Source organism: Arvicanthis niloticus, chromosome 16, assembly GCF_011762505.2.
Source record: "Arvicanthis niloticus isolate mArvNil1 chromosome 16, mArvNil1.pat.X, whole genome shotgun sequence".
NCBI lineage: Eukaryota > Metazoa > Chordata > Mammalia > Rodentia > Muridae > Arvicanthis > Arvicanthis niloticus.
The window spans coordinates 26,843,317-26,857,887 of NC_047673.1; the positions used below are offsets into that span (position 1 = coordinate 26,843,317).

A 14,571-nucleotide genomic window follows, 5' to 3' on the forward strand; every position below is an offset into this window, starting at 1 on the left:
GAAATGGTATCCAGACTAAACTTTTGCATTTCTTTAGTCTGTGTGTGTTGCAAGGGGTAGGGGATACTCACTGTGTGTGTGGAGGTCAGAGCGTGGGTCAGGTGTCCATTCCTTCCACCCGTGGGACCTGGGGACCGAACCAAGCTTGTCAGACGTGGTGGTGGTCACTCTCAGAGTCCTCTATCTCGCCAGCCCGAGGTATCATAAATCTTAGCGTTGTAGTTTGTCAATATTACTCTCATTTCTTAATAGCATTTTCTCAGGAGGGGATGAGGGCATGATTCAGTGGTAGATTGATGGTCTGGTACGCTCAGGTTGGATTCCCAGGGCTGAAAAGACCAGCAACAAAACAGCCGCATTTGTCTGGATTTTAATTAATTAATTAATTAATTGGCAGGGTCTCATTCAACAGCCTAGGCTTATTTGGATCATCAGCTCAGGCTGACTTCTTAACTTACAGTCATCCTCCTGCATCAGCTTACCAAGGGCTGGGATTATAGGCATGAGCTACCCACCACGCTGTGCTGGCACTTGTCTTTATAAATAGCAGCTTGTTTGCTTGCCTCTTTACTTGTTTGAGAGATCTTACTGTGTCCTAAGTAACAATTTGTAATTGGCTTAAAGTCTGCCTCAAGCATCAAGCATGTCCTGTGTGTATCCTAAAATGCCCCATTCTTTAGCTCAGGTCACGTTTTTATTACACCAGAGAACAAGGAAGACTTCTAATGTATGGAAATGACTGGTACTCAGAAAGGAGAAAGAGAAAATGGATATTGTATGGAATTTTAATTTTTATTAGGCTTTTTTACAAGACGATTTTTACTTTTGATTTCAAAGCCGAGAATAACTGAAATTGTCACTGATATATAATTTATAATATAATATAATATAGTAATATAATGTAAGATTAAAGATCGAGATAGTGTCCAACTAAATAGAGAGTTTGAGGCTCAGCTGGTCACATGAGATCATCTTAGAGAGAGAGAGAGAGAAGAAACTGCACAATGACATAGCATTTAGCTAATATATGTTAATATATGTACAACTGCTCATATTTCAAATTTCATGTAAATATTTCTATTGTGTACGTGCCTAGCTTAGCTATTCTGAATAATTGCAGGAAGTCATGAGGAGTTTCAACTCCACACTTGGTTCATGAGCACTGCATCGTCCAGTGGTTTTTCTACATGATATTATTGGGCCCCAGATATTCTTAGAGGGTTAAGGGGCCTTTTAAGTTCTTTATGTGAAATCCTACTTGGTGGGTTCTATCCCGAGGGAGTGTGGGAGAGGAGCTTTATTAATAGTTAAACACGCTAAAAATTAAATTGCCAGTGTAAAATGCGTTTTCATAAAAAGGTTAGTGTACGGCAAGTTTAGAATCCAGTTTTAAGTTCTCACCCCCTTCTTTATGTTTACCACGAGGAACATCAGAGGACTAATGAGCAAATGTTTCTCTGGCACGACTCATGTACTGCTAATCGCTGTGAGAGCAGCTAGCTGTTCGGGTGGCTGTCGCCATTCCTGCTTCTAGGCTGTTCCCGGCCTGGAATGATTCCAAAGCCTATGGAGACGGTTTCTTGGGAGTTATTTTAATTTTACAAATAACTTCATTGGCTTAATGTGTATATTGTTAAATCTCCCTACTTTGAACTCTCTTTTGAAGAACAAGAGTTTAAATTTTTAAACTGCTTTTATCAGTTTTTCCTCCTGAGTGCTCTTTTTGTCCTATTTTAAGGCGAAGCTTTTCACCTGAGTATTCTTCTAGAAGTTTTGTATTTAGGTTTAGGATATACTTCTATTTTGTGCCTGTGACACATGTTTTGAGGTTTGGTTTTGTTCCATACGTTTTAGCCATGTTTTGAAGAAAAAAACAAAAAAACAGGCTTTACCTTTTGAATTACCCAAACCCAATTATCAAAAATCGACCAACCAACCAACCAACTAACACCAGTTGTTCTTGTGTTTATATGTTTCTTAATTCTGTTTGGTCTCTTTGATTTGATATGACTAGTCACTTGGCACAGATGTTTGTGGATTTCAGGCTTAGAAGCTCTGTAGGAATCCTGGCTTATGGATGCAGCTAGCTCTAGAGTCTGGTCTGTGGCCCTGATGTGGCCCTGGGGCAAATATTCAATAAACTATCCCTGTCTGGATGAGATTAGTGTTTGTATGGTTTGTGGGGTGACTCCTGGACCCCAACAGACAGGTGATAGATAAATTGGTTCCATTTCTCCCCAGGCTTGAAGTCTTTCCATACCCAGGGAAGGTAGCCTGATGCCTTTGGTTTGGAAAACTATTAACCAACCAAGAGTCAAGCTTATGCAGAGTAGCACTTCAGGAAGATCACGTGAAGGGCTTAGGGAAGAAACAGCCATGAACATGCCCACAATGAACCAGAGAACCTGCGTCTGTATCAGGACTTTTCTGAAGCATTTGGACAGTATAAACTGATAACCATCCATTGCTGGTTATGCACAGTTTTTTCAATATTGTTTTTGATTAATTACTTTTTTTTGTTTTTCTTTCTTTCTTTCTTTCTTTCTTTCTTTCTTTCTTTCTTTCTCTCTCTCCCCCTTTTTCCTTCCTTCCTTCTTTCCTTTCTTCCTTCCTTCTTTTCTTTTTCTTTCTTTCTTTCTTTCTTTCTTTCTTTCTTTCTTTCTTTCTTTCTTTTTTTTTTTTTTCCCCCCCGAGACAGGGTTTCTCTGTGTAGCCCTGGCTGTCCTGGAACTCACTCTGTAGACCAGGCTGGCCTTGAACTCAGAAATCCGTCTGCCTCTGCCTCCCAAGTGCTGGGTTTAAAGGCGTGTACCACCACTGCCCGGCTTGTTTTTGTTTTTCAAGACAGGGTTTCGCCATGTATTCTTGGCTATCCTGGAACTAGCTCTGCAGACTATGCTGTAGATCTGCCTGCCTCTGCTTCCCAAGTGCTGGGATTAAAGGTGTACACCACACCACCACACGGCTTTGATTGGCTATTTTAAAGCCTGAATGAAAGCAAAAATGATTGATGGCTTGTCTGTTCTAGTTTCATTTCTGTTATTGTGGTAAAAATACATTGACAAGCTGCTCTTGGTGGCACAGGCCTTTTATCTCTGCTCTGGGGAGGCAGAGGCAGGCAAATCTCTGAGTTCAAAGCGAGCCTGAGTTCCAGGACAGCCAGGGCTACACAGAGAAACCCTGTCTCAAACAAAACAAAACAAAAAACAAAACCAAAACAAACAAAAAACCCTGGCATGTTGATTGTATACCTGTGATACCAGAACTCAAGAGGGTGAGGTAGGAGATCTGCCTCAGATCAGTCAGTCTATGGTGAGATCTGCGACTGCCTCTTTTAAAGACAAGCATTGGTCAAAGCTACTGGTAAAATCCTGAGGCAGATTTTATTTCCCATGATCCACCCAATCCCTTTGATCTGATGCTCCAGTATGTGAAGTTTAAGTGACTCTTCCTAGGTAGCGGCTTGCGAGGCCTTTCCTGTTTCTCTAGTCTTTTGAGGTCTTTGTTTTCAGTGTTTGGTTTTACCCTGTTGATTCATTCTCTTGGTGAGAAGACTGACAAACAACAAGGAAGCCCCATGTATATTTTCGTCAGTCATGACCTGGAAAGTCCATAGAGATAGGACCTTAGTCAGGCCCTCTCAGAGGTCCACCATTCACGCTGCCCTCAGAGGGTGGGGAAATAAACTCTGCAGTGAATGGTGGCTGAGGCAGTTGAGTAGTCTTAGACTTACTGAGTTTGTAAGAGTCATGGGAGAAGTAAACCTTAGATACAGCTTGGCGGGGAGGTAGAGGATACCTTCCCTGCTTGAGTCTAACAAACCTTATAAAGGAAAAGAAAGGTCAAGTGAAAGTTTAAAAGTTTCCTTTGGGCCAGGCAGTGGTGGCACACGCCTTTAGACCCGGCACTTGGGAGGCAGAGACAGGCGGATTTCTGAATTCGAGGACAGCCTGGTCTACAGAGTGAGTTTCAGGACAGCCAGGGCTACACAGAGAAACCCTGTCTCAAAAAACCAAAATAAATAAATAAATAAATAAATAAATAAATAAATTTCCTTTGGAGAAAAATTCTGTGAATGAAATCAAATAACAAATAATTTCTGGGAAGAGGGAAGATTGTTCGCTTGTATGTCAGAGGGCCAATTGCTTTGGCATAGAAATAAATACTAGGAATCAACAAGAGTGATGAGCTAGGTGGGCTGATGTCCTTCCAGAAGTGAGAGTGGGGAAACATAGTAGCCCTCGCTGTTTAAGAAGGGCAATGAGGGCCCGTGGGACGGCTCAGTGGGCAAAGGGCTTGCTGCCAAGTCTAGTGGTATACAAAGTATCTGATCTGGTAGCTGTTACTGCAGTAACAAAAACACAAAATGCATTTGGGACTCTTAGCAAAGAACGGAAGCACTTGTGTGCACACGGCACAGGAATATTGGAAATAGCACGGTTCTCGCATTCTGTCATACTACTTAGGAACAATTCACAGTGTTGGGGGAAAAGGCTGACTCAGGCTTTATAGCGTATGTGTTAAAAAAGAAATTTTTGAAGATGGTATAGAAGATAGTAGCTATAAAAAGAAAACAATGCTGTCAAAGTTATATTCGCATGAAAATGTCCTTGCGTGTGTCAGCATTATGTACAATGGGGGAAAAAATAGAGCAGAGCAATAAGAAAAAGAAAGCAAGCCCAAAGGGAGAGTATTTTCCTTGTGAAAAAGAAGTTCACATCACTGCTGGGCAGGTTGGTATAGTCTCCTCTGTGCTGTCCCTGACTTGTCTGCTGTGTTTCTGGTCCACAGTACAGATTCTATGGGCCTCAGTCCTCATAGCAACCAGATGTTTACATTCTGCCAGATCTCACGTCTGTCCTTCCCAGCAGGAAGAAGGTGCAAGGGTGGGGGTTGTGTGTGGGAGGGAAGTAGCCAGATGGGTATGTCTTATATCAAGAAGCAGGAAAGTATTGAGCAGTTCCCAGCTGCCTTGTACTTAGATTTCATTGGCTAGAATTACTGCAGGGCTCCCCAAACCTGCAAGGGAATCCCCAAGAGCAAAGGTTTTACGTAAGCTTGTGCTTACACACAATTCAAGGCTCAGCGTCGAAGAGGGCAGACGAGAGGGAATGCTGGGTAGGCAGGAAGGCCTGGGATCCAAGCAACCTTGCACCTGTGTCTATTGCCGCTGGCTATGGAAGGAATCTAAGAAATGGACCCGCAGTTAACTTTGCTGAATGGCTGGCTGCCAGTCAAGAGGAAGATAATTATTTTTTATCTTTATATTGTTCTTGTCCACTGAAATTAAAAAAATAAAAAAACACCACCACCAACAATGAATATGTGTTAACTTTAAAGGAAGCAAGTTGGTAGGAAGTTGACATCAGTCTATGACCAGAACCTGTGGGGTGCAGCTGCTCTGCCAGTTCTTCCAAGCAAAGTCATGGATGGTATATCTTTAGCCTCAGCTGGCCGGTGAGAGGTTCATTTGAGGGTGTCTTTGGTTTCCTCTACCTTTGAGCTGCCTCCAGCTAAGCTCACAATCCTAGGGGCCAAGAAAAGGGAAGACTCAGTTTCTTCTGCCAGAGAAGAACTCTAGTAGCCCAAATGGCTCCTTAATCTGTGTGTTGGGTTCCTTTGTGTCCCCTCCAAATGTTGAAGATGGGGCTGCAGTTTTGAAGACTGTGGTTGCCTTTGGGGGAGGGGTATCTTTGAGGAAGTAATGAAGGCTAGGATGTCGCTGCATCTAGTAAGGCTGTTCTCCTCATATAACTGAAGATGAGATACAGTAAGCACAGAGGAAGCCTCCCCAGACACACAGAAAGACAGAGAAGTTGCTGTTTCCCAACTAGCAAGAGAGGCTTAGGGAATCCGGCCCTGCCAAGTATTCATCCCAGTGAGATACTGAACATACGTTAAGCCCTGCAGCCTGCAGACTTTCACAGCAGCCAGGCACCAGAGCTCAGGGTGTTAGCCTTTCTGCTTTAGGGAGGGTCGTTCTGCATGATCTTCTCTGCTTTGTCATGTATTGTTTGGGAAGATGGGGGTAGGCATGAGGATAGGACATGGCCTAGCATGGGGTGGTCAGTGGGCTGAACCACTAAGCATCTCTAACCCGGGAGGGTAGTACTATGCTTTCCTGGCTCTCCAGGGCAGCACTAACCCAGGCTGCCTCCTCTGTCCCTTTCCCTGATGTTCACAGGGAGTCTAGCCTATATAATACTGACTGCGGTCTAAGAGCAGGAAATCAAGCAAGCTCTGTCAGTGGGAAGCCAGCATGGCCTTTCTTCAGTGCCTGGATGCTGATACCCTGGTTCCTCTAGTCTCCCCATCAGCTTTGCCTAGCTCCATAATGCATAGGTACCCTCCTGAGTTCCGGAGTCCTTGCCTGGCTTCTGAATTGTTAAATCTGTCCTGACCAGAGATGCTTTGTCTTTTAGAGATGGTCCATATCTCTGCAGTGGGTGAGATATGAGAACAGGATCCTCCATTGTGAGTTACCCTAGAGCTAAATGGGGGTCTTGAGTGTGTTAGGCAAGTCCTGAGCCACTGAGCCATAGTCACTGTCCCCCAAAGTCACCTCATAACACTGTGCCAGGAAGTATCTTCTCTTCCTTATTTGCTTTCCTTCCCTTGAACACAAGGTTTTATACATGCTATACAAGTACTCTACCTGTACTCACTGTGTAGCCCAGGCTGGCCTCAAACTTTCAGTTCTTCCACCTTAGCTTCCCAAGTAGCTGGGATTCCAGTGGTGTAGAAAGATGCTTATGTATGGAGATGTATAGTGTGTGTGTGTGTGTGTGTGTGTGTGTGTGTGTGTGTGTCTGTCTGTCTGTCTGTCTGTCTATCTGTCTCTCTGTCTCTGTTTCTCCTCCTCCCCATGTGTGTCTATCTGTCTCTGTGTCTCTGTTTCTCTCCCCCCCCCCCGTGTGTGTGTGTGTGTGTGTGTGTGTGTGTGTGTGTGTGTGTGTGTGTGTTACAAAGCACCATAGCCCTTCAAACCCTCATTCCAGCAGTCTGGTTTGAGCCAAGGCCAGAGGACCCTGTCACAGCCTACCGCACTCTAAATTAAAGGAGACCCTTATCTTCTCTGGGGCTAATGAAGGCTTTTCAGGGGCATCTTGTGCAACTGAGGGGAGCCAGCCAGGATTACATGCCCAGCCAGGGTAACTAAAGAGGAACAGAGTGTGGGATTTGAGCAGTCAGTCAGCTTCCTCCAGGTGGAGGTAGCCTTCCTCTTCAGCCTGCCTACTGTTTACTTCCCCAGGAAGTGGGGCTGGAGCAAGGAGTGGGCATCCTAGCCCACTAGTGGTCGGGAGTCAGACCAGAGCAGTACTAATGTAAATATTTAGCTCTGGCTCAAAGGTATGGAGTGGTGAGCTCTGAGAGGGCCCTGTTTTGCTAAATGGGGAATGAAATGTGCTTACACAGAAGAGCTCATCCCTGTAATCCCAACCCTCACTAGGTCGAGGCCAGAAGATTGCCGCACTTGGCTAAAACAAACAAACATACAAACAAACACAGTGCTTTTATTCTTGTGAAAACTGAAATTTCACCTTTTCCTGGTGGAGATAGTTACGGCTTGCTATTGTTTGTGTCCCTCTGGGGCTATTTCGCTGTGACAGAAGAGGCATGCCTTCTGTGTGAGCACTCAGCTGGGACAGTAAGCACCACATGGTTGATGCACCACCTGTAGTAAGGTGATAGACATCCCTGGTGTTCTGTTTTTTAAATTTTTTTTCTTTCTCTTATTTTTCTTTTTCTTCCTCACCTGGCCACAGTCACTGTGGGTCTGCTGAAATGTCACAGGTTGTCCTTCTTGGGATGCTGAGTGGGAAAGAATGCGGATGGAGACTGAGGGAATCGGCAGATCAGTGGCTCAGGACAGCCAAGGCTGTGTGTGTGTGCTCCATTTGGAGGTTGCTCTACTTCACACTGAGCTTGCACGGGTTTGAACTTGAGGCACCTAGAAAATTAGGTAGCAAATCTTCCTGCGTGGTATTTTCAGCCACCACTGACTATTTAAAGCTAAATGACCCTTGAGATAAACCAGTTCAGTCTCTTCCTTTTTGAGCTGATGGCTGAGGCCAGAGAGGAGTAAGTAGCAAGCCAGCACCAGAGCCCAGCTTCCGCCCTTTCCTCCCAGGCTTCTGCAACAGGATCCTCAAGGTAGAAAAACAATTGAACAAACAAATCAACAACAACAACAACAACAAAAATCATGTTCAGCATAAAGCCAAGGGTTCAAGAAAATTTTGTCATATTTTACTGGAGCTGCACAATAGCTTGCAAGAAGTAACAGCTATCAAGAGAGGTACCCTTCTGTAAAAGTTGCATTTAACTACTGAGGTCTAATCTGAGAGTGGGAAACCAGGGTTTTGGGGAGGAGAGAACCAAAGAACAGGAAGCAAAACCCAGCTGTTCCCCGGGGGCTGGCCTGTGTCTCATGCTTCTTCCCCAACTCCTCTTCCTTGTGTGCTTGGTCCCAGATCCACCGTCTGCCTCCACTGCCCTCCGGTTGTAGTCACATCCTCTTGTTTCACTCGTCAGTCTCCTATCTCAGGCCCCTGACTCCATCTGAGAGCCCGTTCCCATCTAACTCTCTGGCTTCATCTTGGCCACTCAGCTGTTCCCATCTTGGTCCTCTGTTTTCATCTTGATCCACTTTGGTCCACCGTTACCATCTGAATCCTTATCTCCCAACACCATCCCAGCACCCTGTCCATGTCTTAGTCCCCTGACTTACCTTGGCTTCCTGACTCATTTTGGTCCTTCGTTCCCCTCCGTCCCTGACTCGTCTCACCCCTCTGTCCCCATTTTACTGACCCTTCTCCATATCTGTCTTCTGTCCTCTGCTCACAGCTGACCCAGTTTCCAGCTAAGTTGCTAGGCTTGTCCTGTCCTCTGGCCCCATTGTGTTCCCTCTGGCTCTTGCCTCAGGCATGGCCATCTTCCGATGTCATCTCTGTCATTCCCTGAGAACACGCTCTCTTTCCTTTCCCCCAAGCAGTTCTCTGCAGCCATATAGGACCTGAACACCTCCTCCTGACTCTTGATTCTAGTTGCCCTCCCCCACCCCACCCCAGATTAATCCTGTCTGTCACTTCAGTTTCTTACTCCCCTGGGAACAGTGTGGCTGTTCCACCCCCATCCTGCGTGTTGCTGCCACAGTGTAGTCTACTGTAACTCTGCAGCAGGGTCACTGGGAACTCCTGCTAACACTTGTCTGTGTTGATCCCATCCAGTCCTTGCTACAACCCTGTGAGCTTTGCAGTAGAGAGTCAGAAACTCAGGTCAGAGCTGTCAAACCAGGGACCCACTGACAGAACGTAGTAGAACACAGAATCACCTTCGGCTGTTGTTCCTACACTGTTCTGTTGATGCAAGGGTTATCTGAAGTTCATCAGATGCTATTCCAGCAGTTACCCTCATCTGTAGGGTGCCTGTCCTTCCAAGATCTACAGTGCCCCTAGTACTCCTCTGATGATGCAGGGTCCCCCAAATATGATTTCCCCCTTCCTGTATGCCTTGCAGTGTGGCTGTCTGAAGCTGGAGTTTATCCGGCCCGTTTGTGCTTAGGTGCCTGTTTTGCATCAGCATCCCTGTGCCTTGGGACCCCTGTTAGGGTCAACACAGGTTTCTTGAACACAAGCACCATGACCTGTCAATATGATGACAAAATTTGTTGCTAACATTACTATTGGTCAGGTAACATATACCATCTGGATGCCCTGATGAACAGGTAATTTCTGTCCCTGGAAGGACAGATCAGACAGGGAGAGGGTTTCTCATGATACTCAATACTCAGTGTAAAACTTAGCAACTGCTTATCTGGGGACTTTCCCATTTGACATTTTCAGATTGCAAATAAAGGAGGGGAAACAGGAACCGCCGGAAGTCAAATGGGGCAGTGCTGTGAGAAATGATTGTCTTTGGCACCTAAGTGATTCTAAGAAACCTGAATTGGTGCCTACCTCCTACTCACCTATGGTTTTCTCCAGCTTGAGTGCAGAGGAGGGCATCTCTGCTATACAGTGTAAGATCCCAGAGACACACCTAAGGAAGTTTTAAACCATTGCTACTGTCTAGTGAGATTTTAGAAAGCTACACCCCTTATTAAAAAAAAAATGTGGGGCTTAGGCATAATTGATCAATGGTGACTGATATGTATTCTCCCGACCTCAGGCATCCAGAGGGGCCTGAAGACCACAGCCTATCTGGGAGATGACCAATTTCTATACCAACTTTCTTATCTAGATAGTACTTGCATTCAGCAGATCTGCCCTGCTGAAATCTAAGAACCAAGAAATGCAGGGTGGAAATGGGTTTAGTGTGAGTGCCCTTCCGTTTCCCCCACCCATCCTTATTAAGATTCTTGGATCTGCTGCCAGGCAGTCTTAGAGGCATCTGTAAGCTTCCACAGAAGCCACTAATCCCCCCACCCCCACCCCGAGATCATTCTGTCTCCATCTGGCATCTGCCCCTGCACACCCAAGGGATGGGCAGGGAGTGGCAGCTGGGCCTGCAGACCCCAGCAGGTGGAGAGTGAGTGGCCCTGTTACTGTGGCCAGCTACTGTCACTGCTCTGACTCACTGACTCATGTGTGCCAGCTTTGAGAGGCAGGAGGGAAGGGAAGGACAATGGAACTGGAAGCAGCTACAGGCTTGCAAGCGTTTCTCTACCACCCGTGCTGGTTTGTCTTAATCACTTGTATGGTTCGGGTTGTTAAAGTCCTCCAGAGTCTTATTTTGGGCCGTTAGATTCCATGATGCAGACAGTACTGTAGTTTTTGCCTGGACTCATAGTCCATGCTTAGACAGAGCCACCGTTTAAAGGAATGGCCAGAGACTAGAGGTTGGCCACAGGAGCCGCTGATGCAGTCCCATCCTAAGAGAAGGGGCGGGACTGCTGCGTTTAGCTTTTTACTACCCTGCCTAAGCTCCGGGATTGGGTTGCGCTACCAGGATAAAAGACACACACACAGTTGTTCATTTTTTAACTTTCCTGCTGGGCACTACTATCTCCTGCCTAGAAAAGCTTGCCCTTATCAATACTCTTAGCTCCACACCTCCCACCTACCCTAACTTTAGGTGCTCAGTTAAATCTAGTCCCTACTAAACATCCTTGACCACCCACCTGTAGGAGTGGCCTGTGTGGTGGCTCCTCCCAAGACCTCACGTGGCTGCTTAGTTCTCTCTGCAAAGCATGCTGAACTGTCTTCACCTCTCTCAAGTCTCCTTTTTTCCTTCTGGGACCCAGGAGTTCTGTACCTTCTGCCTAGCAATTGGCCCATGGCTTTCTTTACTGATAGATTAAGAACCAATTGGGGAACAGGACCTTAGCATCAGAACCGCCCCTTCGCAGGACCCAAGAAGGAGGGCCTGGAGAGAACCATAGGGGTTGTCCTGGGAACGTGAGGATTTGGCTCCATGGAGATGGGAGGCTGTTGTTTAGGAAGTTGGGGGAGGGGGCTACATGAGGGTGGGGAACAGGACAGTCTCATGTATGTGTGAATGGCTGGAGGAATACATTGAGATTAGGTGATGGAGGCCCCAAATAATACGTGCAGTTTGTTAACAGCAGTGTGTCAGATAAAGAAACAGAGGTTGCGGTTATGCTTACAGTAGTAGTAACGTATGAGGAAGAGAGAAAATTAACAAAATACCATTTCGTGAAGACAATGGTAAATTCACGCAATGCGTGAAGACATGAAGGGAAGACAAGGAAGGAAGGGCACACACCAGACAGATTTACAAAGAGGGGGAAAAGGAGAACTGAATACATCCTTCAAAAAAAACCCTGGTTATATTAACTTACATATTAAACTAGCACACATGAATAGACCTTTATGATAAAATATTCAGAAGCTAAGCAACAGGCCCAGAGAGAAGGCTCAGCAGCTAAGAGACTAGAAGCTACTCCAGGGGTCCTGGGTTCAATTCCCAGCATCCACATGGTGGCTTATAACACTCTGTAACTCCAGTTCCTGGGAAATCCGGTACCCTCTTCTGGTCTCTGTGGGCACTGGCCAGGAATGGGGTACACAGATATTCATGTATGCGAAACACCCATACCATATACATGAAATACAAATAAATAATAAATAAAAAGTAAGCCAAGTTGTTTGTTAGTTACTTTTACATGTTTATGACTATGATACCTGACAGAAACAGGCTAAAGGGGAAAAGGTATATGTTAGCTTCCGTCTTAGGGGATTTTAGCCTTACTATCTCCCGTAGAAATCCTATTATCTCCGGGAGGGCACGGTGGAACAGTGCAGTTTATGATGGTGGAACATGAGAGAGAGACAGAGATAGATAGATAGATAGATAGATAGATAGATAGATAGATAGATAGACAGACACAGAGAGGGAGCTATTTGTATCACAGTCGATCAGGAACAAGGCAGGAAGCAGGGCCAGGGATAAGTTTCAAAGGCTCTCCTTTGATGACCTACTTCTGTGGCCAAGCTGACCCGCTAAAGGTTTCCTGAGCTCCCTGCCAGCCACTTGCTAGAGAACAAACATTCAAAATAAGAGCCAACGGGGGGAGGGGGGGGGAACCCATCAATTCCAACCATCGTGCTGTTCTAGGGAAGACACGGAAAGCAATTAAATTCATACAGTTGTCAATCACTTTGAGGATCAGGGTGGCCTCGAACTCACAGAAATCTGCTCGTCTGGCTCTGCCTTTAGTGCTGGATTAAAGGCGTGTGCTGTCACACCCAGTGAGGTTATTTCAAACTTTATTTTTAGTAGTACAGACTGTAAATGGTACAAAAAGTCTGATGAGGAAATGAACACAATAATTTCTCCTTTTCATGAATTCCCTGTCCTGGAACAGCTATTATGGCTTGATTCTGGTCACAAGATACACAGAGGCTCACATGTGTACGTGCATACATGTGTTTGTGTGTGTATGTGTGTCTCTGACATGTGTAGTCTCTTTCACACATGTACACACACACACACACACACACACACACACACACACACACACAGAGAGAATTAAATGGTAGCATATTATAAACAATGCATTGTTCACTGCCTTGCTGTTTAGAGAGCTTGCCTGCCCGTCCTTCCTCGCTGGCCACTCGATGTCACCACATTGTGAGAAGTGGTTTTATCCAACCAGCATTCTGCGTGGGATCCTGTTACCCACCTGTTCTCAGTTGTTTGCTCAGAACACGCTGCAATGTTTGTGGACACCCTGAGAACATATTCTGAAGTAGAATCGCCAAAGTCCGCCTATAGGAAACCTGTGGAAGAGTGAGATCTCGGTAGAACACGCGCTGCTTTAGAGAAGTTACTTTTCCTAAAAGTTGGATTTTTACATTTTAGTTGTACTAGAATCTAAGGAAGGATTTATCGCACGGCTGCTCTGTGCCAGTTCTAGGATTAGGTCAGTGCTAAAGTCATCATTTAAATTCCTTTAGCATTCCTATGAGATATACATTAGGCAGTTTTTGCTAACAGTTTGCAGTTGGAAAAACCAAGGTTTAGAGGACCCAGTAACTTCCTTGAGTTCCATGGTGGGTAGGAATATAAGCCTTCTTCTCAACAGACAGACAGACACACACTTAGAAATTAGTACAGATTAGAAATTTCTGTACCTTTTCCATTATGAAAACATCTGAGGATTCATTGAATAATGAGGTAGTATAAAAATCAGTTTCACCTAAAGTTGTCACGTGACTCTGTGACTTGGTGTCTTCCAGGTTCCTTTGAATAGGTTTGTGCAGTATTCAAAAAGGACTTGATGTGGGATCACATGAAATACTTTTAACCATTAAGGGGCCGGATTCTTAAAATTCTTGGTTCACTGACTCTAAAACAGAAGATACAGCCCTGAGATAACCTTAGCTCTGGTTTGACCTCCAGACTGGTTCAAAATGCCCACAGTGTTCTGAAAGACATCGATGGTCATAATTCCTTCCAATCCTCAGTCCCCAGCAGAGTACAAGGCAGGATAGAGCCGCAGCAAGGACACACGGGGCAGAAACACTCTCCCATGTGTGCACAGGAGGAGACTTTGTGGGCACTGAGGCTGCCAAGACATTGAGCTGGGACCAGGCCACAGATGCCCCAGTTAGGTGATATTGTTAGAGGTATCAGAGATAGACTTGCCGAGGAGAACATGGTCACTCACTGTTTGAAAATCAAGCATCTGTTGGTGACGGCCTATACATTTTCATTTCAGATAGCTTCATTAGATTGACCCTCTCTGAGACAGACAGGCTCTCCTTGAAGAGCTTAGGTGTAATTTGGCACAATTTCTCAGCTCAAGAAACAAAGTGCTTTTTATTTTATTATTACTTCTGCTCCCATAAAAGCCAGGGAAAGCTCCCCACTAGATAATAGAGACCATTATGGTAGTTATTCATTTTTCAATTCAATTTCTCAGAAGTGGTATAATTTTTAGAGCAGATGGAGAGAAAATAGTGCCCATTTGAGCTAATTTTGTTAGTTTAACACTAACTCCTCATGTGCGCTTTGATACAAATGGAACCAGTGTCTTCACCTTAAACCACCCTCCTGCTCTCCTGGAAGGTTGTTAGCATATGGTTCATGTTTAAGTTACAGTAC

General features: G+C 45.2%; 1 protein-coding gene across 2 annotated transcripts in view; it reads left to right on the top strand.

Moving 5' to 3' along the window:
• The window catches only part of Mfhas1 (multifunctional ROCO family signaling regulator 1), an 89,446-nt gene that overhangs the window by 45,429 nt on the left and 29,446 nt on the right, over nt 1–14,571 (top strand). The window lies entirely within an intron of this gene.